Here is a 26,118-nt window from a genome sequence, read left to right as displayed (position 1 = left end):
CATAGGGATACATTTATGATGACTGGCGCATCACCAGGGATGTGTTAGTCATTTTGTGCCGCTGTTCCGTCACCTATGGTGTGCTGCATTTACAATGCGGCGCATCATGGGGCAAAAACAGCACAGATGCGTGATGTATCTGTGCCGTAAAGGTGGCGCATTGCTGGAGTTGTATCGCAAGTGTGATGAAGCTCCAGCAAGGGTCGGGGGTGCCCCTGTCGCAGGGTTTCTGTTCTCACACAGAACTGTGGACAGAGGATTGGAACCTCGGCGAATGCATTGCTGGAGTTGTATCGCAAGTGTGATGAAGCTCCAGCAAGGGTCGGGGGTGCCCCTGTCGCAGGGTTTCTGTTCTCACACAGAACTGTGGACAGAGGATTGGAACCTCGGCGAATTAGGGTGTCCCAAAACTCACGTTAGTAATCAAAAACTCCTTAGCAAGCTAGGTACAGTGTCACATTGGATATAACAAACTCTCAATGTTTAGACAATCCAGAATATGAACTTATAGTACCTCAGGATACGTGGAACTCATGAACAGTCGGTCGTTATAGATTTCTTAGAAACCAGAACATGGAGTTAAGAAGAACAGATGTGTATTTGAAATGTTTATTTACTAATGCCGTCTTCTCAGGCGTAGTACCTTAGATAATAAAAGTACACATATTATCAGTAGCAAAATTACCAGCATAGTTACTAGTACATAAAAAGTGAATGGTGATAGTATGTTAACATGCTGTAAATGAATAAGAGTTAGCAACACTTATAAGCAGCCGCGGGCCGTGGAGGGAGTTACGGTGAGGCAGGGAGGCGGGGAGGGGGAGAAGCAGGGTGGAGAATACAAGTACACATATTATCAGTAGCAAAATTACCAGCATAGTTACTAGTACATAAAAAGCGAATGGTGACAGTATGTTAACATGCTGTAAATGAATAAGAGTTAGCAACACTTATAAGCAGCCGCGGGCCGTGGAGGGAGTTACGGTGGGGCAGGGAGGCGGGGAGGGGGAGGGGCAAGGTAGAGAGGGCTCCACCCTGCTTCTCCCCCTCCCCGCCTCCCTGCCCCATCGTAACTCCCTCCACGGCCCGCGGCTGCTTATATCTCACCCTCCCTAATACACATATTATATTATTTGCTAAGAAGGTCTCTTTGTGTTGGTTTAGGGCGTGCCCATACTTTAGTGTCTTAGATTTGAAGGAATCACATCAGCATACACCAGCTCTCTCTTCATGTGAACCGCATCAACTGTTGTGTATGTGTGTTCGGCAAAGCAATATAAAACCCGCCTCATGCCCAGAATTGGCAGAAGTTGCACTTATGTTATGAGTATGAAGTCGTGGAGATCAGACCTCATAACAATTCTGTATCGTGTTGTTCTTGAAACTTTAGCACTCGCTGTACAGATATAGTTTAACAAGTAAAGCAGATAGTAGACCAATAACATATTATTCTCATGTAAACCACGATGAACTACTAGGTGGAAAGCTAAAGCAACAACTAAGTGTCGTGTGCAGAAGTTGCAAAAAAGGAAAAATGGCGTTTAAACCGGTAATGAGCCCATGCTAACTTAACACGGTGTAAAGATATCCAGGACCTAGATGACACCTCCTCATGATCCGGAAACGAACTGAATAAGATAATAGAAGTGCCATCTCATGAGAGCAGATTGCAAGTTTATATGTGGACGGTCCGCAAGGTAAAGCATTAAAAACTAGGAAAATTTAATGCTAAAGAAAAATAAAACAGCCAAGTACTTTATCGAGTCTTAAGCCAATAGGCAAGGTAAATAATAAAAACTTGACAAATAAGTCAATGAATTGTCAATGAAATGCTAGTACTCAGCATATCAAACATGAAAAAGGTCTATGACATAACTGTGTATGCAAAATAAGCTGCAACAGCCTCCAATAGGAAGTCACCGTCTTCATCCGAAAACAGTTCAGCCATCCAATTTAAGAGCGGAAAAGAACATACGTGCTCTCCCAGCACCGGATCCTCTATCACCATCAGAGGACAGCCCGGTGGGTTTTCAAGAAAGCTCTGTTCCAAGAAAGACTGTGCTGCCGCCAGTAAATTCCAGGGACCAAGTAGTCCATGCATCAATGCCACAGCCATAATCCTTTCGCCAGGACAAACCAACTCGTGAGTAATGATAGGAGTCATCAGCTGATTAAAGTCGACGTCAGGAGAAACCGGTCCGCAGAGACACAAATCAATGGCCCAATCGAAATCACAGGTCAGGCAGTGAAATACAGGCTGGACACAGGTGAAGTAGGAGAACCGAAAAGATAATCCATATGCCGTGCTTAATATCGCCAACGGCATTGTGCCATAATATTCGAGCATGCGATTGCGGAACAGTGTCAGCAGCTGCAGGGTCGGAGGTTGCATAGGAGGGACATCCATATTTAAAAATGTAAAAAAGCACAAGAGCGTCCGCTGGTAATGCAAGTAAAAATGCCAATCTACGAACCAGAGTGCAGAAAATACAATGAAAGGAAGCAGGGATGACTCCAAAGATTTTCTCAAATGAAGTCACGAGACCACTGGTAACAACTTTAAAAAAGTGTGCCAGGGACTTTGTGGAGGATGCGTTAAAGATAGTCGGAAACATGTTGCTGAAATTGAAAGGCAAATCTTAATTGAAAAGGGTGTGCACCTCTGTATGGGTGTTCGCTATGTGAAGTACGAAAGTTTCACGGGCCGAACTCAAGGCCACCTCTCTCTGAGACAAAAGAGCTCTTATTCTTGCCATGCCGTTGAAACGTGTCCCAAGGTTGGTATTTGTGGCCAGATTGAAAACTCCCTATGTTCATGTGTGGGAGGAAATAGAACATTTCTGCAGCAAATAACCCGTTCACTTACTGTTACGATAAAAGGAATACTTTTAATTAACTCAGAACAATCTTCATTATTGAGCATCAAATAACTACCATTTTCCAACAACTTGAACGTGGGGATGATAGCAGGAACTGGCGTGCCTTGCAACACGCAAGCCATATTTGGTCGGTGTTTGTTGCATGAACCGTGTAACTGTATGTGCCTACACATTAGTGAATGATCTGGCGTCTCAGTGCATTCCTCTCCATTCAGATAAACTTCTTGATCATCTTTGAAACATCTGTATGTGTATGGAAGCGACCAGACCTCATGAAGAAAAGCACTACCTAAAGGTTCATAACGACCTATTGGTATATATTTCATACAATTTGAAAACTTATATAAAGCAAAAGGCAGCGTTATTAAACCGTGGATAAGGCATGTTGCCAAAAAACCCGCAATCCTCTGCTGATGATGTCACTGAGCATGTCATGAATGATGTAATATGTGACATCATCAGCAGTGGATTACGGGTAATGGTATCTCTAGTTTACTCCCTTATAGCTGTGTTTCTTTTAACATAAGTGTCTGTTTCCTTCCCTTATACTTACTGTTTTTGGTTCGCTTCCGGTTCGCGTACCAGCGAGCGAACTAGGAAGCGAACTAAGAGAAATAGAGGTTGGCACAATTCCAAATATTGTACCAATTTTTTAATAACGGGGAGGTAGTTCTGAAAAGAACTTTTTTTTTTATTTTTCTGAACATTTTTTTACTGTTTTTGAATTTTTCGGAACAGTTTTATATTTTTTTGGGTTTTTCTTGGAGGGGGCAATGAAAACGATTCATTGTAAAGGGCTCAACAGGAGCAACAAAACAAAAAAAAGAAGTATTTATTATTTTGGGCGTTTCGGACAAACTTGCATATGATAGTCAATAGCTCTGTTGATCAGAGTGATGCTTTTTTCTCCGTAGGAAATGAATCCATCGCAAAATGCGCAGATGTGTTTTACATCACCAAATCTCATTTGTATATTTGGCACCATCTCCCTGCCCTCTGGTCCCGTTACTTCCGGTACAACAGATCTTCTGGCCATAATAGGGAGATTATCTAGGTCGTTCCGAAACTGTGCAGCACTGTAGTTGTTAGGATGCCACCTAGTCATATGGCGATGCATTGTGTAGTTTCCGAAACTGTATTTTTTGTCGGTCCCTCTGGACAGTCTATCTTGACATATAAGGCAAGTTACGTATCTTGCATTTACTTTTTTCTGACCTTTGGGAATTTTAAAAAATTGCCAAATGAAGTTTTCTTTCCGGTGAGACGTCCTGGGCTGCTCAGGCAAAAACTGCCTCTCTTCGTGCTCGTCCTCCTGTTCCTCTTCTTCTTCTTCTTGTTGAATTAGAACTTGAGCAGGTGGTCCACTCTTCCTTGGATGTGGTGGAGGTGGTGGGGAAGCACCAGCTGAAGCTACTAAAGAAGCCATTGCTCAGTGATCACAAAGGGTCTTTCTCTCACAATGATGAAAGTCAGAGTGAGGAAAGAAGGAGGGATTTTCATCATTTGGGAAAAACAAGAGTTCTCAACCAATCAAAAGTGTTCATTTTAGATTATATGACCTAGTCTTACATCATTAGGAAACCAAAAGTGAAATGAACCAATGAAAAGTGTTATTACCAAGTCACATGACTTGCTGTGTTTACGTTAAGCGCTTTGCAGGGCCTCCCGGTTTGCTTCCAGAAACCTGCGCTTTGCGACTCGCTTCGCGTACCAGTTCGCTAACGTAGCACGTCATATGACGTATCACGCGACAACGTGAAACGTCATGCGGACGGGAGGCGTCACGATGTTGTTTTCTAACGCGGCACTTGCGGTAAAGAAACGTTTACCGGCTCGCGGTCTATTTCGCGGCATCAAGGTCAGCTAACGGGAAGCTTCCCGATTCGCGAAGCGGGAACGAAGAAAAAAAAATATTTAAAAAAAAAATTATTCATAAACATATAAAATATATTTTTGGATTTAAAGAAGAATACATTTTACAGCTACAGATACTAGCTGTTAAAAAACCAATGAAATTCACAGAAAAAACCATAGGTTATAGACCATATATAGTTAGGAATTAGCATTTACAAAACCTTGAAAATTCACTGAAAAAACCATAGGTTATAGACCATATATAGTTAAGAATTAGCATTTACAAAACCTTATTTTACTCACACAAAACCATTGAAATTCCATATATAGTTAGTTGCACTAACTATATATCGCGCACCCGCAATCCACTGCTGATGATGTCACATATTACATCATTCATGACATGGTCAGTGACATCACTGATGACATCACTGATGACATCTCAAATGACATCACTGATGACATCACTGATGACGTCTCATTTGGCATCATTCTTGTGCTAATACGATAAACTTCTTCAGACTCTAATATAACCTTAGATACACTCAGTGTATACAGACACTCACACACTGCCACTCATCCATGGAGTTACTCACACACCCAGTCAGTCATGCAAAGAAACAATCTCACCTCCATTTCTTCAACTATACAGTTATACACACCTTACTTATTGAAACATATACTAACACATATTTACTCTCTTATACAATCCCTGATACAAGTTCACAATGATCGATACAACCACTCACTCAGTGGCTCTCATGCACAGTTATTTATATATGCCAACTCTCACATGTACTGTGTTTTACATATGTACTTACTATGACATGTAGCATTGAGATATCCATTCACTCATCAATACACTCATGCACACAGTCAACTGCCCATGTAGCTGTTTCCACATGCACTCTTGAACTCATACACCTAGTGAATAAACTGCTCACACATCTATGCACAGAGTCACACACCTTCCAGCCACCCCCACACAAACTCAACCTCCCATAGAAATACTTGGGCAACCAATTAATAACACATATAGCCTCTCGTATAGCTAATGATCAACACATGCAGCAGTTTACATCACAACAGACATAATGATGCACAAATTAAGACAGTTTAGTCACTAACCCGTGCATTCAGTAAGACGCATTTAATCACTCACTCATACAGTCAATCACGCACCTACTAAAACCTTCATTCAGACACTTATACATCCACTCATTCTTCAATATGTAAAACATATTTAAACTTTACAGAAACACATAATCACTGGATGTTGTCATCAGTGATGTCATCAGTGATGTCACTGACCATGTCATGAATGATGTAATATGTGACATCATCAGCAGTGGATTGCGGGTGCGCGATATATAGTTAGTGCAACTAACTATATATGGAATTTCAATGGTTTTGTGTGAGTAAAATAAGGTTTTGTAAATGCTAATTCCTAACTATATATGGTCTATAACCTATGGTTTTTTCAGTGAATATATATATATATACATTCTTTTTTAATTTAGAAAGGATGGGGGCCACGTGGCATTGCTTTTCTACACGGGGAGCTGCTGACATGCAGCTCCCCATGTGGAAAAGCAACCCTGCTTTTGATTTTGGAAGTGAGAACAGAAAACCTGCTCTCGCTTCCAAAATCCAAAGCCAAGTTTGAGATGGTAGTGCGGGAGCCGTGCTCCTGCCCTACCATAGCAAAGAGCAGTGTCCCTGGGGTGGGCACCCCGAGACACTGCAGAAGCTGGCCATGGGGTGGCGGTCCCCAGGGCCATGATTGGCTCCAGGACGGGGGCCGAGTCATAAGATGGCTGGCAACACTTCCTGCTTTGGAGTGTTGACAGCCAATTAGAATAAAGCTCGTGGTTGGAATAGGACAAGACTCCACCACGGCCATAGATATCAAAACTTTTATTTAACTTTTTTGATAAAAGTCGCTTTCTGAACCAAGCACTACCTTTTGCCAAATTTAGGGTAATTCCGTTCAGTAGTTTTGGCTGTAGCCTTGCCTAAAGTTTCCTATGGGAAATTGATTTTTTTACTCTTATTTTTGAATTTCTCAGCAACTACTGAACTGATTTACACCATTTAAAATAAAGGTCGCTTTCTGAACCAAGTACTACTTTTTTGCCAAATTTGGGGTAATTCCGTTCAGCAGTTCAGGCTATAGCCTGTCTCAAAATTTCCTATAGAATTGAACATGGGGAAATCGCGTTTTGGGACCCCCTTTTTTCTCATCCCCGCTTGACGAATCACCCCTAAACTTTCAGGAAAGGAGCTGACCTGGATAGACTTTTTGTTTTGAGAATTTGGCGCAGATTCGTCAAACGACGCCAAGGTTATTAGCAAATCAAAAAATGCTTTTCCTATGGAAACTAGGTTCTAACTATAACTAGCACCTATATATATTTTTACTGAAAAAGCTACGTTTAAAACCAAAAAACTCCAACAGCAAGTGAAGGTGCTGGGGTGCACAACAAGTACAGAGTAGCCTAGCTGGGTACAGTGTTTGAGTTAGTTCCTTACCACGAATCATAGAGAGACATCAAGGGGCTTCCAAGATGGAGGTACTCCCACACGATATGGGTACCTTCTGGCTTCACTCTCTGCCAGCATCCACTTTCTCTGACAACAACCTTGGGTTCTCCTCCTTCATACTGTATCCTCCTGCCAGGCCAGGTACAATGCTTTGCTCCCACAGCAGACAGGCAAACTACTGGGCACCAAGTAGTTCCTCACCTCCTTCAGCACAAAATGAGTTATGCAGGTGATGTCCCTTCACATTTGGGTAACTGACGGTTCTCATGGATCCACTATCTCTAATTACAAAACAGCTCTTCAAGTGCTCCTTTCCCTATCATGAAGACCCTGGAACCTTTGTACACATTTTCTAGACAGGGGATTTTGAATGGCTGACTAAAATGTAAGAATTGGTTTGGGGTGGTTCTCTTCGAAGTGACCTTATCAGGCTGCTCTCAGACATAATCTTTGTGTAAAGTAATTCCCCTTAATGAACGTATCACTAGGGCTGTCCCCAAGTAGGAACACCCAGGCAATCAGCCTGTTGAAGTCAGCATGCCTAGCCTTGAATCTTTCTCACGCTGAACAACAGAAACTGCAGCTCCATGAAGCACCTGTCTAATCTCCTAAATGATAGCACTACGAAAGAACTGATCAGTAACCCCTTGCTACCAAAATTCTTCATGGGAATACAGTCCTTTCAACATCCTCCTCACTTACTTGTCTGAACTTCCATCTTCCAGCTACAGGCATGCAGACAATACAGTTCTACTTTGTACTGTTTAGGGGAGCTGATTTCACCCTCTCTAAACCATGTTCATCCAAAATGGATCCCATTTGCTTGAGTACTCCCTCTTTCTGTACTCTCGCACTCTCTCTCTCTTTCTCACACACACACACACACATACACACTCACACCCACACACACACACAGACACACATGCACACACACACACTCCTACTTTCACCCATGTATATATTGCTCACTGTAAACCGCATGCACTCATCATGCATACTACATACAGACATGACATCAACACATGGCTTTGATGATATTTCTATCTGCTCCTAAATTCAAAGGTATTACTTGATAAGTATAATATGGTAACCCAATGTTAGTTAATGAGAGGGTCCTCTCACTGACTTTCAATCCAACCCTTGTACCTCCAAAAGCATTCTCTACTTCCAGTCCATAATCGAGCAGAAATATCTTATTCTCCAACTTTACTGTACTGGGGAATTTTAATCTGCACGTAGATGACCCCTCTTGCACGCAAACCAGGCAGGGAGTCTCCTTTCTCGAAGAGGCCAATCTACCCCTAGTTGTTAACTTTCCCACTCACAAAGCAGGGCATATCTTGGACCTCGTCTATTCTAACATACGGTTTCTAAAAAGCAAAGCCCCGAGACAGCTGGTGTGGTCTGACCCACCAAGAAACTGGAAAAAGCTCACAGCTGAGTTTTTAGGCCCTCTGCTGTTAAACAGCCAACCTGCACTTTCTAGAGACCCCAAAGCTGATTCCGCGACCCTTCATAAGTGGATTGCGGAGGCTGTGGAGTCCACTGCTCCAGCCAAAACTATGAAATCTTTTAGAAAATCACCCACCGCCCCATGGTTCTCGGAGAAGCTGAGGAACATGAAAAGCAGATGTAAGAAGCTTGAGAGACAGTGGAGAGTGGATTATGAAAGCTTAGCAAAAGCTACATATAAAAAACATTAAGAGAAATGCACAAATCAATGAAGAAAGCCAGGAGAGTTTACATAGCTAAATGCATTGAATGGCCGATAAACCTGACAAAGCTAGTTTTAAAGTTGTAAATGCCTTTCTTAAACCTCGCGAGTTGCTGATCGGTGTTCAACCCTCAATGGCGTTATGCGAGGAAATATCAGATTTCTTCAATATCAAAATCCGGAAGATTTACAACTCCTTTTCAACCTCAGTTGAAACTTTTAATCTGACACAGCGTTAAGGAAAAACTCCAGGGGGCAGATTTACAAGCCCCTTGCAGCACTTTTGTGTCACTTTTCCCATGTTAAAAATTGCACAAAAGTGGCGCAAGGGGCTTGTAAATCTGCCCCCAGGTCCATTCTCTCAAATTTCACTTTGATCTCACAGAAGGAGGCTTTGGTGGCTATCAAGGATCCCCAGAGGACCCTTGCCCTCCGAAATTAAGGAAAGAGTTAGCTGACTCCTCCTCTCAGGTGCTGTCTGAAATATGGAACACCTCCGTTACAACATACTTCTTTCCAGATCAATGGAAGCATGCAACGCTCCTCCCTCTTAAGAAGAAATCTAATGTTGATTCAGGCGAACTCAATAATTATAGACCGATTTCTGTATTACCGGCACCAGCTAAGATGCTTGAACAAATACTGGTGAAACAAACTGCTAACTTTATTGAGAGCTACAATATATTTCATGACACACAATCTGGGATCAGTGCTGGGTTCAGTACAGAAACCGCGCTAATAGAGGTGGCGGACTCAGTCAGGTTGGAGCTGGATTCAGGGGAATCTATCTTGATGGTGCTCCTGGATCTATCAGCAGCATTTGATTTGGTTTACCACTCTATCCTGATCCAGCGCCTCCAGGACTTGGGGATTGAGGCCACAGTTTTGCTGTGGTGTAAATCTTTTCTTCATAAGCGCACACTGAGAGTTGCGCTTCAACCACATCAATCCAATCATAAGCTCCTATGGTGTGGGGTCCCACAGGGTTCGGCCCTGAGCCCACTGCTCTTCAACATTTATTTGGCCCTATTACTTTCACTGTTTGCCAACTGGGTGGTGAAGGAGAGTTCCTACGCCGATGATACCCAGTTGGTATTTCCTTTTAAAGTTTTGTTGAGTGCCTCTTTTGAGAATTTTAAGAGTTGCTTAAAAGATATAGCACAATGGATGAACAACAACAAAGTCAAGCTGAATGCCGACAAAGCGGAGGTGCTGTTCTTCGGTAATAGCCAACCCCTGCCGCAGACCTCTGGTGGCCGGAAAAAATGGACTGCCCTCCCACCCCTGCAGACTGCGCAAAAACCTGGGTGTAAAATGGCAGGCGAACATATCATTCTCGGCCCAAATTCAACAGGTGAAAGGTGCATGCTTTGGCAGTTTGAGAAACCTTTATAACATTCTACACCTTCTGCAAGAGAACTGTCACCGGTCTGTGGCCCATGCCACAGTAACCTCTCGCCTGGATTACGTGAATGGCATGTATTTAGGCCTCCCAGCGTACCAGATAAAGAAATTGCAGATGGTCCAGAATGCGGCTGCGAGATTGATTACACACGTCCCAATTCAAGCAGCATATCTCTTCGAATCTCAAGGAACTGCATCGGCTGCCGGTCACCAATAGAATAAAATTAAAGGCCCTAACCCTCGCCTTTCGAGCATTACACAGATCTGCCTATGCTATTTGAAGCGGAGGCTTGGCGTGTATAAGCAGTTTCATTCACTCCGATCTGGTTCCCAGAAACTGCTATGCACCCCACGAGTTAGGAAAGCTCGGCTAGGGGGCAGATCAGGGCTGCCATGCTCTGGAACACCTTGCCAAATGCTTTGTGATAAATCACCTCTGACACCATTTTTAGGAAAGCAGCCAAAGCCTGGTGTAGTGTAGTTCCTATATTCCCAAATAGCTCTGCGCATTGGAATAACACAAACAAAAGTTTAGACGTAGGACTGAGGTCATCTAGGTCTCTACTGAATATGTTAAACTTAATTAGGTATGCCAGCTAGCTCAGAGGTCACTAGAAACGTTCTTGAATGAACAGGAAGGAGTTAACTTTCCTGATTAGACAAGAAGGGATTAGTTCTGAAACCGCATAAACATGACAACTTTGCTCCCTCCAGAACGAGGAGTATATCTCCAGAGTCGTGTGAAAACAATAGACAGCTATTTCACTCAGTCAATCGTGCATACTTAGTTTCACTAGGAGTGCAGAGAAATAGAGAGACGGGCGTCTTCAATAAAAGGTGTTATTTATTGAGCAGTCCTCTTTCTCATGAAAGAGAAGTGAATTGCCACAATTGCAATACTTATCATGAAGTAAAGTGCGTACACAAATAATACTGTAAAAGCATTGATGTGGTTTCTGAGCCATATGATACTTAAAATGGATAAAATATATACATACATAAAATCATTGACTAAACGTACTCAACTGGTGCTACTAAGATACGCCTACCCCGGTGTACCTGACCTAAGCCTAATACGTGGGAAGGAGTAAGTAAGTTGCAGTTTAAGTAAGTTCGTTTTTTGCCAAGAATCTGCATCAAGAATTCTCTTAAGGATCTAATCAGCTCCGTACCTTGGTTTTAGAATGAAGGAGGTCTTGTATCTCTTTCTCAGGACTCGATCTCCCAGCAACCTGCAAGGGTGACTGAAAACACCGGAGCTGGATTTCTCGGCAGGAGAAAAGACAGCGTCTCTCTCAGTGCGTCAAATGGGAGGGTCGGCTTCCTTCGGCACTCGCATCAGCTGGGCGTGGGGCAAGTAGATAGCCGCTCTGCTCCAAACCACCGTGTGTTTGCTTAAGGCAACGTTGGTATATTTATACCTGAAGGTGGTGAGTGTGACGTAAGGTTAGACATACGACGTCACTAAGAACTTACAGTTCTTTCTGGACTCCAGGCGTTCTTGTGCAAATCAAAACAAAAGCAGGGGGAATTCCCGGGCTGCTGGAGGCTTGGTTTGTTTAAAGAACGCGTTTTACTTTCTAGGAGTCTATGGGAGTAGCCTTGCCGTATTTGGACTGCATTGGCTATGACTAAATATGGACATGATTCTTATGCCTTTTTTAGGATATGTTTTGTAATAACTACATAAGGGCATGAATCGGGAATATTTAATTAGGGTCCTAGATACATTCACAACACTGGCATTTTAATCAGGACTAATCCATTGGACTCTCTTTTTAACACAGGCTGCCTTGCATGCCACCAGTTGCTACAGTGCCGGGACACCTCTTAGGAGGTAGCTGTTTGCACTCGACAAATGACAGTATTATTATTATTATTATTATTATTATTATTATTATTATTATTATTATTATTATAATGGATGGCTAAGAGCTGGACCGACAGTCACAGGCTAAATAGGTAGGAATCATCAATCTTTCCTTCAGCACCAATTCGCTCTTGGGAGGACCTCCTTTATTGGGTTTACCAATGGTCTGCAATTCTAGCCCTGTAAGATACCAGTAAGGAATACTCCACGGAATTTTATAAACATGAAAAAGGGGCTTCACCAACTCAAGGACACTCAGACCAATGGGGGATACATAGAATTTTGTGTCCTGATGTAAAGAACAAGCAGTCTACAAGGATGCTCTTTCTATATTATCAGAAGGGCAGGCCACTATTTGGGTTCACCTGCAATGTGAAGGGAAGTCTCAACACCTCTGGTTTCTCCCATCCACTACAACTCCTGCATCTTCCTGAGAAAGTTGTGCAAGTTCTGGTGTCTCAGAGTGGTTGTCACTTTCAAGAAGATCCCTATAACCCCTGGGCCAGGATAAATTGGCTTTTGGATCACATTTGTACATAGCTCATGAGGAAGAAACTCATCCAAAGCTTGTGTGAACCTGCCTCCACTGGATCCTTATTAGGTTAAGAAAGGCACTATTGACAAGATCCGTATTTCGTCATCTGATTAAGGATATAATTGAGAGTCTGGCGGTTCACAGACTGTAGTGGTTGCAGTCTTCTGACCGCCCCATTATGACCAGGGCGGTCAGGCCACCCTAGGACCACCACAACCTCCATGGATCATAGATCCCTGGTGATGATTTTGTGGTATTGAGGCCTCAATATGCTTGGTCAGCATATTATGAGTTTCCTCACCACCATACTTTTCATGGTGGTGCAACCACCTTGAAAAGTGTGGGGAGAGGGAATAAAGGGATCCCCACAGAGCCCTCTGGTGCCTCCCAAAATGTGGATGCAAACAGTGGGGTACACCTTGTGCTCCCCTATGTGCATGCACACCAGTACCTGTAAGGCATGGACTGGAGCAGTCCAAGCCATGCAAGAACTGCCTTTGAAATTCCCACTGCGGTGCCTACATAGGCACCGCCCTGGGAATGCAAAAGAACTGCTCACCAGACAGGAGAAAACTCCTTATCTGGCGGGTGGATTGTATATGGGTTTGGGTCTGAGGGAGTGGGGCAGTCCCACTCCAGCACCACCAAACTCATAATCATGCCCTAAAAAATAAAAGTTGTCTCTTACATCCAGAGCATCGATCTAGAAGCAATCTCACACCCAATTAGGTTCAGAGACTTCATTGGTCAAATGGATTTTTCAACAAGTGGACAATAATCATTTCTTTGCAACATTCTTGGAATAACAAACAAAAGACTAATTCCCTTTCAAAGAGCTGCCAATATATAACAAGTTAAAACAAAACGTATCTTCAATTAGGATCACAGAAACAGAAATATTGTGTGGACATAATATTGTGTCAGAAACATCGAGAATGAAAAAATCGATAAGGTAAGTGCAAATACGTAAGTATATCTTTACTATTCTAAACTCTGCATCTACCTTGAAGATAAAAATATGGTCAAAGTGCATTTATGTAGTGTAAAACATAGTAAAGCTTTGCATACCTATAGAAACTCACCTTCAAAATATTTGAGTCCTCGAAATTCTTGACACAATATTTTGGTCGACAATATTTCTGTTTCCATTATTCTGTCTAAATACCCTTGAATTCCAAATTCTATAACTAAGTAACAAAAACTTTGGGCATGATTTAGACTTTCACAAGAGCAACAGAGTACCTTTTCTGCCAAAGCAAAAATCATTCTCTTCATTTAGAGTCAGGTCGAACCTCAGTATATAGACAACAGACACTACTTCATGTTCGCTGTCTTTATACTCCTCTGATGGCTCTAAGGGCCGTCGGAGGTTTGGCCATGTATCCATCATTCCTCTTTAGAGTGGGCAAACAAATGCCACTGTCTGTCACCACCAGGTTTTACAGGACATCAAAAAGTGTAAAATGGGACGACACCATGGGAGAATTTTCCTAAAGTGAAAAGGTCATTGTTTATTTTATTTCATGAAGAAAATTCTTCCTTTGGATTTTCACTTTAAAAATAAAAAAAAGTTGAATGCTTGCCACAGAGCTCCATCGTGTTGACAGAGCCACCCATCAAACTTTTAAATGTAAATGTGTTGTATTTGTAAAGCACATAGCTGTCCACGCGACGGGGCGTCCCGGCGCTGCACTCCGCTGTGGAACCCTTCCTGGCTTTTCCATGTGAAATGTCCACTCCTGGGCACCCACAAGGCGAAGCCAGGCATCCAAGCGCTGCTGGGGCTGTTGTGGAGATTAAGCAAGCTATTGCCCAGAGTCACAGAGTGGGACCCATAATTAGACTAGACACCGAGGCGAGAATTATCAGGTCCGGGGAGATTGAGTCCAAGAGCCACCGAGGCAGGAATTGAACCCTGGTCCCGGGCCAGACCTCTGCATCAGGGTCTGCCGCTCTAACCATTGAGCCACGCTTCAAGCATTTAGAGGAACTGTTGTGACTGTGGTTCATGCAAATGCAAGAGATGTCTGCTGGGTTAGCGGATATCTCTAAATTTGGCTGGCGGGTACTACCTTAGTGTGAGGAAGTAAAATACTTTGTCTCTCTATTGGAGTAAATTCTTGTCCACCAAACTCTAAATCAAGAAAATTACAATATGTTTTATCTAACTGATCTCCTTCACATTTTTTTTACCAGTTTCTACAATTTACAAGTTCACAAATGAACTCCATGTGCTAGATTAGCATAAAAAGACTTGGACATTCCACCAGAAATCTGGCAAAAATACTTGACAGCAATGTGAAAGAAATGTATTATCATACAAATAATATACAAATAGTAAAGACTTGGCCTGGGTGGAAGGTGCGGAATTTCACTTGGTGGAATCGTGCAGAGTTGCATAAGAACTCCACGAGATTCCATTAATGGGCAGAAAATGCATGTTGCACTGCTCATGCTGTGATTTTAGCACCTGTAGCACATTTAGTGCTGAAAAATCTTCATAATTGGCACAATGTGGTGTGCAAGCGTAGGACCATTTTGTTTTAAACCCAGGCCCCCAACCCTCCCAAAAATGTGCAAACTTTTTCCTTATGACTAAATATTTAAAAGTGAATACAAAAATTTATTGCACAACTACTTAAAATCATTTGCAATATTTCCTAAATAAATAAAACAATAGTTAAAATGTATTAAGAGATATCGCAATTTACATTTATGAACAGCGCCTGTTCTCCCAAAATGGCATATGAAAGTTTGTGTTGTAGCTGCCTGACAGGCCTCTTCACTACGTACTTAGTTTTCGTTCGTGTTAATCACAATTGTATCATACAAAATAGGCACCTACTGCAACTCAAGGCCACCCACATTCAAATGTAAAATAAAATAAAAATTTACAAAATACCAGCCACGGCTGGCAGTGGGAGTACCGGCAGGGCGGTGACGTGAGGAGGGGGAGGGGCAGGGTGTGGGGGGGGTAGTAATGTATGGATTACGGAGTTTTATAGGTAAGGAAACATTTAAATTAAAAAAAAGATTTTTTTTGCGGGCTCTGCATCGCATTTGGGAATGCAGTACACTCAACAAAATTCGTTTTATTTATTTGAATGTTTACTTACCTGGGAAGCTCCGTAATCCATACATTACTAACCCCCACCCTGCCCCCCCCTCCTCACGTCACCGCCCTGCAGGTACTCCCACTGCCGGCCGCGGCTGCAAAATACTGGTGCATGCCCTACATCAAACAACAAACATATCCAAAACTTCTTTAGCTGACTTTATTTTCCCCAACAAAAACTTCAAATCCGATTATGTGTATGCAGCTGGGATTGTAAACAAAGAGAGTAATTCTTTCCCTCGAAATCCAAATGAAAAGTGACAAAGAAATTTGCAAAGTAGTGGGAAGAGCCTTCTGGAGAGATAAAGGTAGTTGGAGTCTCTGTGGTACTTCCTTCCTGTTAAAATATGTGTGTAAAATAAATAAAAATGTGTTTCAAGCTTAAAAAATACCTGAACCGTCCAATTTAGGTAGAATACATATCTTAAAAAAACTATGGTTGCGTTGATTTTTCTGCTATCAAGTAAAACATCTATTCAGAATGTAGCCCTCTGTCTGCGACCTCTCGCTTCAGCCCCTGTTTGTAAAATCCCACTAGAAGTCCTCCTTGCAAGGGACACCAAATCTCAATCTCACTCGCCATCTCAATTCTTAAGCTTTGCTTGTTAGTTGTCTCATCACGTTCCTTGAATGGGAAATTCGTGGATTTTTGTGGATACTCCATGTTACAAAATTAAAGAGGAGTAGCTGGAATTCTCCATTTCCTCCGGTGGAATTAAAGTTTGTCTCGCCCCTAGTAAAGACCTCTAAAGGGGTGTTATTAGGCACCAGGCAAAATTGCCAAGATAGGCTTTTCTGATAGAGATGCATGCTGGAGAGGTAAGTGTCCTAGTAGCAGTCTAATTCACATTTAGGGGTCGATTCCGATTCGAGGAACGAATCCGTATGACGATTCGTATTTGAAGCAGTTCTGTACGATTCGTACAAATCCGTTCGAATCACGTAGTACGATCCGTAGAATAGAAATACGTCCGAATCGGTGCGAACCGTAAGAAATACAAGGCTAAATCCGTACGAATTAGACTCTCACAGTGAACCGTACGATTTGTAAACATGCCGTATGACCCGCCAAGTACGATCCAGACCGAGGAATGAGTACGCAATTCATACGGAACACGGGGTGTATAGGCAATTCGTACGGAGAGCCACACACTCACATATGCACCGTACCCCTAAACGCAAGGGGTGTATGCAAAGAGTGTATGCCCCGTACACCAACGGCCTTGGGGGATACGAACCGTACCGCTACGTGCCGTACTCCAACATTCATGGGGTGTACGCACAGGGACTTATGCACGGTACCCCTGAAATCCAGGGGTGTACGCACCATACCCTGACGCACCGTACTCGTGCTATCATGGGGTGTACGCACCATACCCAGGGGGGTCCATTTCGTATGCATTTCGAGGCGAAATATGCTTTTACGGATGTTTTAAGCTCCGTAGAAAAAGAGTCATACGGAGTGTTGTCGATACAATTCGCACTTGCTGGGTCAGAAAATACAGCTTTGATCCGTACGGACGTCGTTACTGCGCATTCCGTCTGATTCGTACGGAGAACTGCTTTGGGTACACATCATACTAGGTCGTACGTACGGGTACGGTTCTCCATACGAATCATACGGGAAAAAAGCTCCGTGCGGCTATTCGGAGGGCATTTTCCCGAATCGGAATCAACCCATTAGTCTTCACAAGACTTTGCAAAGTTTAAAAAAGCATGGATTGTTGAGGCCTAATGATTGCAACATATTCCTTTGCCTGCCCTAGAATAGGACCCTGGAATAATGATATGCTTCAACTAGCTGTCAAAGGGCGCATTCTGTGCAAAATGCGAGGTGGTACATAAATATTTAAGCAAATATGGGATGGATTTTTAGCCTTTTAAAGTTAAATACTAACTGCCCACAAGCAGAACCTAATTTCGGCTTTTTAAAAATGGGCTAATGGCCTACTTGGCTGATTGAGATAATGATGCACCAAGTCTTGCAGGAGTTAATATACTGGCCCAGCTGTTTGTGGATGACAACCTCCTGATCTATTGATCTCCGATGGGTCTTCAAAAGCTCTTGGGCCAGTTTGGGTGTTTCTGCAAGCAGAAGGTGTTGGAGGTCAACATCAGCAAGGCCAATTACATGGTCCTTAACCCTTTGTCCGACAGCCAGGGCCAATCCTGAACTGCATGGAGCTTGGCTGGAGCAATTTCCAATATTTCCAATATTTGATTACATGGGGGTCACACTAACTGAACACTTTCATTGCTCTACACATATCTTTAAATGAAAGTTGGAGCTAGAACAGTACTCCAGTGGTATTATTAGGTCCCTCAGAGGCTCCCAATTTATGCAAACGGTGGTGGCTGCATCATATAGAGAAGAACATTGGGGCCACAGAGATTGTAGTTCACTGGATAAAGTTGAAAACCTCTTTATTCGGTCATTGACTGACCTTCCTGTAACAACTCCGCTCATTCCGCTGAGCCACGACTTGGGACTTACTTCAGAAATGGGGCTTAGACCCTTAATGTATTGAAGCAGAATATGAGTGACACTGGAGCTATTAGCCTATTTGCAGGGCCTAGAGGATGTCCTCAGGTTACCAGGTGCCCTACAAATACCATAAGTTAAGTACATTCAATAATCCTTAGCCAACTAGGCTGTGTGAATCTTTGGAACACCCCAACAGAATGTAGTTGGGTCACTAAGGCTGCCATCAGGAGCTCGTACTGTCAGCATAAGACATTCACTTACATTAGGCAAATGTGATTAGGTTCCCTAGCTTCTGTTTTTCTACAATTTAAAGTTGATTTTAAACTGGAACCTTTTTATTTGAGGTCAAGCCCCTATCAGGTAAGACATTATATTTGAAATTTATGGGACCATTTCTTTGAGTTCTTTTACTTCTAAATGGCGGCAAGTTTCCCGGGACCTGGATGGAACTTCTCCTTGTGTTTGCTTTGTTCGTCCTAAGTTGGCAGGGTATGCCCAGAGGTGGGTCCCTTGCTCTCTTTGCCACTGGATTCAAGCTAGCCTGGCTGATAAGGGGTGTTACCCGAAACCGGTCCTGGGATGCTAGTTTGGGGTTCACAGAAGACCTGCTTGGCAGTTCGGGCTGGACTGTTCCCATGAGGCACATAGTCAAGACTGATTTGCATATAGCTGGTTCTGAACTGAGGTGGCAAATTGAGCTAAAGAACGATGATGGATTCAACCCAGATCTGTGAATGTGGGTGAGTATCTGAAAAGTTTCAGCGCTCTGTCCATCATCTCCTTGTGTTTGCTTTGTTCGCCTTAATTTGGCAAGTATACGCCCAGATGTGGGTCCCTTGCTCACTTTGAAAATGGATTCAAGCTAGCCTGGCTGATGAGAGGTGTTACCCCGAACCTGGTCCCAGGATGCTTGTTTCCAGATCAGGGAAGACCTGACTTGGCAGTTCGGGCTTGTCTGTTTCCATAAAGCATAGAGTCAAGACTGAATTGCATATAGCCGGTTCTGAACTGAGGTGGCAAAGTGAGCTAAAGAACGATGATGGATTCAACCCAGATCTCTGACTGGGGGTGAGTGTCTGAAAAGCTTCAGTGCTCTGTCCATCATCTCCTTGTGTTTGCCTGTATGGAACTGGCCATCTTTGTGCTGGATCCTATGAAACCATCAAACATGTTCTGCTCTTTTTCCCAGTTTACAGGGGATATCAGGGAAATTGGTTATTTCCACTTTGCCAGCTTTTGGGCATACAAGACGATAGAACAGTAATTAGGATTTTGAGAGCTGATTCTAGGCAATCCAGAGTGTTTGCGGTCTCACAGTTTTTGCTATGGCTGTAGAGATTAATATCCAAATATCCGCAGTCCAGCGATCCAGGTTCCTTTGCAGTCTGATTTGCACATATTTTGTATGTAAATTGTTGTACTTCTTGGGACGGTTCTTTTAGTCTTTCATTCACGTATTGATTGATGGAACTAATCATGTGTTTTATGTATTTTCATGGCCATGTACCGTTTAGAGGAAAGACTAGATTGATCACAGCTGCAGCAAGGTTGGGCAAAGCAGCGGGCAGGAATTTATTTTTAGATATCGATAAGAGCTGCATAAAAGAATCAAGTTGTCCCTTTCTGCATTGTCTTATGGTCTATTAATGGTGGTACATATTGGGAGTTGCATTATGAACACTATATAAGTTATGTTACAAAATGAGACTGTTTATGCTGCTAGTGTTAGCTGCTCTTGTAAATTCTGTACATCTATTATTGAGACATCTTCGTTACTACCATAGGATGATGACAGCTGCAGCTGTTTTTTTTTAGTTATATTTGCACATGGTTTACGGTAAGTTGTTTTTACACAGTATTGTTATTTAAGATGACTTATTACAAAGATTTCAACATTTTGAAATTTTTATTTACGATTTTAATGACATTGTTACAACGAATTGTATGGTTTCTTTTATGTTTTTTTAACCGAATAAAGATCTTTTAAATGCTTACTAGAAATGTGTCAAAAAGTAGGAAAACGATATAGAATTAAGGAGCTGTGCAACTTTTAGACTTTTAGTGTTATTTCCAAATAGAGCTGAGTTCTACTATATATTCCAACAAAGTAGTAGCTTAAAATGTACATGAATAATTGTCAATTCTATAATACATTTATATGTACCTATATTCAATTTAGTATAGTTGTAACTATGGTCTCTGATAAAACATTGATACTGCTCGAGTTGTCAAATTTAATTTCAGCTAAAACTAGCCGATAAACGTTTCGTGCACTCTACTGAACAAAAAGGAGCATTCATAGAAAACAAATATGAGTGTCAATATCAAGCAACTCTAGGATTTAAGAAAATAAAGTATCTAAGAACACAAGAATAGAACAAATATATTATAGATGGGGTTGGAAAGAAAATTAATTTGAAAGCAAGAAAGTAGCACAAAACAAAATAGTAACACAAGTGCACCGAGAAAAATATTGGAAAGTATTTCTTTATGATGACAGTGAGTGCCATATTTGAAATCTCGTGCAGAGACATGCAGATGTGCAGCCTTAAAGGGATTCTCTTATGGCCCCTGAATCGAGTATTTAGTACATGCTTCAGATTCTATATCGTCATGCATGGGATGCTGGACCCTAAGCATAAATCATAAAGTGTAAAAAAGAGGGACATTCATGTCCTCTGAAGATAAAAGCGAAGGTGTTCTCCGACTCTCAAAAGGGTCTTAGGTCCTTTTGTCCATTTGTCCTTCTGCGTAAACTAGTGACATTGCCGCTCCCCTTGTAGACGAATACGTCACTTCGATGTTTTCCTGCGTAGCTTTGAACAATATCGGTAAATAAGTATGTCATCAGAATAATGCAGATATTTGCTGATGTCATTGTTTGTCATCTCTAAGCAGCCTCCTGCACGTGCTGCTGCTATCTCTCTCCCCCTAGCCCCCACCCTCAACCATTTTTTGCTTTACCCCCTGCTCTACCTCCATTCGTGTACAGAACTTTCTTGTTTTGCAGGCAGCTAGGTCTGCACTATGTACGTCAAATATCCATATAGCAATGCCTAAGACCATTCGTGTGCAGCATGCCAGCTTTGGAAATATGCCGCGGCTTCTTTCTAGGAGTTTTAACACGGTTATAGCTTTAGCACCAGTCTGTAGTACATCTTTGCTTTCATTACCAGCAAATGCCTCCCTCATGAGACGTTTGCCATGAGAACACGCTTTTCTACTTTACACTGCCCATCAGATGACCCTCCCAGTGGGGTCTGCAGTTGTTCGCTTCAATTCCTCCCAAGCAGCTCTTGCTATTCGCTTCATATTGCTTAGATGTTACAAAGGTTGCCATCTGTGCATCTGCGCTTTGTGGTAGTTTGTATCAGAGATCACATTAGCTCAGGCCTTCAGATGCCAAAACAAAAACAGCACCGAGAACAGTAGCAGCTTAGCATTCAGTGTTAAAAGACAAAGCAATATGTGAGCCAAAGATGTCTCAGAAAAATAGGTTCTTGAATAAAGCAAAGGAAAAACGGCTGCACGACATTTTAATATCTGGAATTAAATATGTTGGCAAAACAATCTATAATTTCAGCTTCCATTGACCAGTAAATGCTATCACAGTATGGCAATCTGTGGACAACTGCATACATAGTTAAAACTCCAATTTGCCACCACTGACTGCTTTTTTAGATCATTATTTTATAAAATTGCTGCTATGACTCTGAATATTGTGTTATAATTGACCTTGGAATCAATTGTGCTGTCAGCAAGTATTAATAATATTTAAATGCAGAGGTAGCTGCGGCTGTCCTTCACTCGATGACCTTTAGTTCGCGAAACTAATAGCTTTCGACATTTTATAATGCATTTAACAGCAAGGTCAGGTTATCAGAGATTTTTATGGGCCAATATTTTACGGAGAATTGGTGAACCAAAGACTGTAATTAAGCTTGCAAAATAACTCTCTGAATAATTGGTGATGATGAAGCGGTTGATTTAGGTCGGATTTTTAATAAGGAAGCAAAGGAGCGTTCGGCAATTGATACTTCGACAGGAACAATTATGCATTTCCTATTGTTAGATTTTAACCAATCGCATCTTTTGTTCCCTAAATTCTCTCAGTGTTCAGATAAACACCAACTGATGACATCACAGTCAGAATAATTGTGATTATTTACAACCTGTTAAGTGTGTGCCCAAGCGAACGGCTTGTAGGTAGGGATGTCTTTTACTTAGCTGACAAAACGTACCTGGGCTCCCAGAGGCATGGTCCTTTCACAAACCACTTGTTCTCCAAATATAAGAGGCGGGAAGAGGCAGGGACTCTATCTACCAGGTGGCCCATATTCTGTCTCCACAGGTGAGCGACTAACGAGCATATTTATGAAAGAGTAACGCAGGGCAGCGCAGTAATTCACCTTTCTGCTCCGAGTTGCAGGAAAAGGGCTAGAATGTGCCATATGTATTACAATACGGCACAATCCAGCCTTTCCCCAGTGCTGGTGAACAATGGGCTGCCTAGCGCCACAACAGGCACCCTTACGACATGGTTCAAGCAGCCGCGGTTCGTATTGGTAAGAGTGGTAGGGCCAGGTGGGGAGGGATTTCGACAGTATACGACGAGGGAAATTTAATTATTTATTTAATTTTATTTCATGGTTGACGGTTCCCCCAACCCGACCCCACAGTCCCACCTCTCCTACTTACATGGGCTGCGACTGGGTGAAAGGGTACCTGCTTTGCATGCAGGATTGATTTTGTGCTGAAAGTGGCACAAAAACAATCCCCTGATCCATATTCCTTTTTCTTTGTGTGCTGCAGAATGCATGTTCATGGTAAATATTTACAAAAATTTAACTACACCGCATGGTGTGATGATGAAATTGTGGGAACTTCACATAACAAACGTAATGCAAAATTCTCAAAATAATGCTAATTTTGGCCATTGTACTTAAGTGGGATAAAATGATCTTACATTAAAAATAAAAAATAAATCACTGAAAGAACTGAGGGTTTAAGTGAAATCATAGTTAGGTGTTGAAATGAGATAATAACTAGTGTTTAAAAACCAGAACACCACCCAAAGTGACTGGTTGTAGTTTAGTGAAATATATATAACTACATAACCATAGCCCCACACATGCACTGCTTAAGACCTTAGTTATTACATCACTTATATCATATGTACCCAACCCTCACATGTGCACTGAGGGGCTTATTTACAAAACGTTGGCATAGGGCAGCGCCGCAAATCTTTTTGCTGCACTGCCCTACGCAATTTGAAAGGGCAGGAGTGCACCATATTTACAAGATACAGTGCATTTCTGTCCTTTAAGCCGGCACACAATTTGGTGCCTAGCGCCAATGCAGACAACTTTGTACCATGGTGCAAGCGGGTCTGCGTTGTTGGCAAGATTGCTTTTCTGTGGGAAGGGGCACCTTCCTGCACAAAAAACAATCCATGGAGGCGTTTTCCTCATTGTATGTCTGAGCGCCTGCTCTCCGGAGGTGTAAGGTTTTTGGCGCTGCCCCAGAGTTACATCATTTTGTTAATCTGGGGCAGCATCAAAATCCATTGGTGTTGCTTGGGAACACCCACCGCAATGCCTCCTTGATGCAGAGTAAGGCAACGCAACATTTTGCACTGCCTTGCCTACTCCATATCTATGAGGCCATGCTAAGCCATGCAGGGGGGCTGTGCGTTGCATCATAGATATGATTGTGAGGCCTGCACCACCGGAGTGTCAAAAAAAGTGACCCTCCAGCGGTGCAGGCCTCTTGTAACTAAGCCCTTCATTTCATATCCTTCATCGCCTATTTTTCTGTACATTTTGTTTTGGGGGGACACTATACTCATTAGTAACTTGAACATAGTTGTTCTTTAAATCTAACAGGTGATATAATTAACAGTATCATTTAACCTCTTTTTTGGGGAATTTCAGTACTTTAGATTGGTCCAGCACTGAATCCTGCACGGGTGAGCCAAACCCCACTGCACTCAAAGTTAGCCTATCAACTCCTAACTTTACTACTGCTAAACTGAGATAAAATCCTAAATTTACAACTTTTGGTATTCACAGAAGGCATTTGGTAGTAGTAAAGTTAGGAGTCCTAAGTTTACGACTAATGAAAGGCCTTTTGTGAATACCAAAAGTCATAAAGTTAGGATTTTGTCTCAGTTTAATAGTAGTAAAGTTAGGAGTCCTAAATTTACCACTACCAAATGTCTTCTGTGAATACCAAAAGTAGTAAGATTAGGATTTTATCTCAGATTATTTCTGTGAATCGGCCCCAGATACACTAAAATAGTAAGTGGGGAGATTCGGACTCCAAAATTGTCAATCTGAAGCAATACATCAGCTTAGAGAAGCTCAGCCTGAGCTTTGCCTGTTGTGACCAGGACACATTTCTATGGGTCTGCCTGTCTTACATGCTGGGTGAATGGACATCACTCAGGAGAAACAAGAACACTTACCTGGATCCTGGACTGCTAGCTTATGCCTCACCAAAGATCAGTATTTCTTGTGAGGAGAAGGTAATTGCCTTTAAGGAATCAGGTGTAGTGCGGATCATTCGCAACGAAATGTGAGATTTTAATTTGTTGAGAAGAGCATGCTGCTGAGGTCATCTGCCCATGTGCGTTGTTTGTGCCACCCACGTAAGTAGCACTTAAAAACATGTCTCAGGCCAGCCATTGCAGCCTGCTTGCAGTTTTAAACTAGCAATTCAACTTTGCAAAATGAACCCCTTGCCAGGCCTAAAACTCCCTTTTTTATAACACATTAGCCACCCCTAAAATAGACCCTAACAGCCCATGGGGCAGGGTGCAGTGTATTTAAAAGGTTATACATGTAATGTTAAGTTTTACATGTTCTTGTACTGAAAAACGTCCACATTTATTTTTTACTACAGTGAGGTCGACCACTCCTATACAAGAACATTGGGCTTCCTTATCACAGGTTCTAGGTTGGATATCGCTACACATGGAAGGGTAATAACCATCATCCATAGATCGGGACAAGCACTGGCTCAGGTAAGGCTATTGGGCCTTCCTTAAGAAGACTGTGCATATTTTTTGCAGTGTGTCCCATTGTACTTTTGCGTAGTATATAACATAGATTCCTTTTTACATAAAACCAAGTATTTGACTGGACTATAATTTATTGGAGTTGCTGAGCACATTTGGATTGTGAGTCTGTGCTCACCTTACATACACTTCCTTCCTGAAAAGCCTTGGACTGCTCGACTTATGGTACTACTAAGAGTCAGGTGATGAAGTGGTACTTGGCCCAGTTACTCAGAGCCTATAGCAGGCCAGGTCCCAGAAAACTATGAGTAAAATACCTCAACCAGTATTGTTAGGCCCAGTAGTTCCTGCTTTTCCATGATCCTGAAAGGGGTTCTGACAAAAGCTGTCTGATAGGAAGCTTCCACCATCTATTTGTCCTTAAAAAGCCATTTCACCATAGCCTGAATGTTTAAGCCAATCCCAGCTCTGGTCAACCTATAAAAAAGAGACCCCCATTAGAGTCAGTGAAACAATTTCTTAGTGTCCAGCAAAATCATAGTTGTGTCATCTAAGTCATCCCTCAATGACCACAGTAAGTTCTAGAGGATTTGTAGGTTCCTCCATGACATGCAGCAGGTACCGATCCACTAGACTCAGCCATGCAGTGTGATCGCAATCAGCATGAAATTATTCGCAATCACATTGAACCGCGAAAAAA

The sequence above is a fragment of the Lissotriton helveticus genome, chromosome 4_1, assembly GCF_964261635.1.
Source record: "Lissotriton helveticus chromosome 4_1, aLisHel1.1, whole genome shotgun sequence".
NCBI classification, from domain to species: domain Eukaryota; kingdom Metazoa; phylum Chordata; class Amphibia; order Caudata; family Salamandridae; genus Lissotriton; species Lissotriton helveticus.
Note: the sequence above shows the minus strand (reverse complement) of the source record.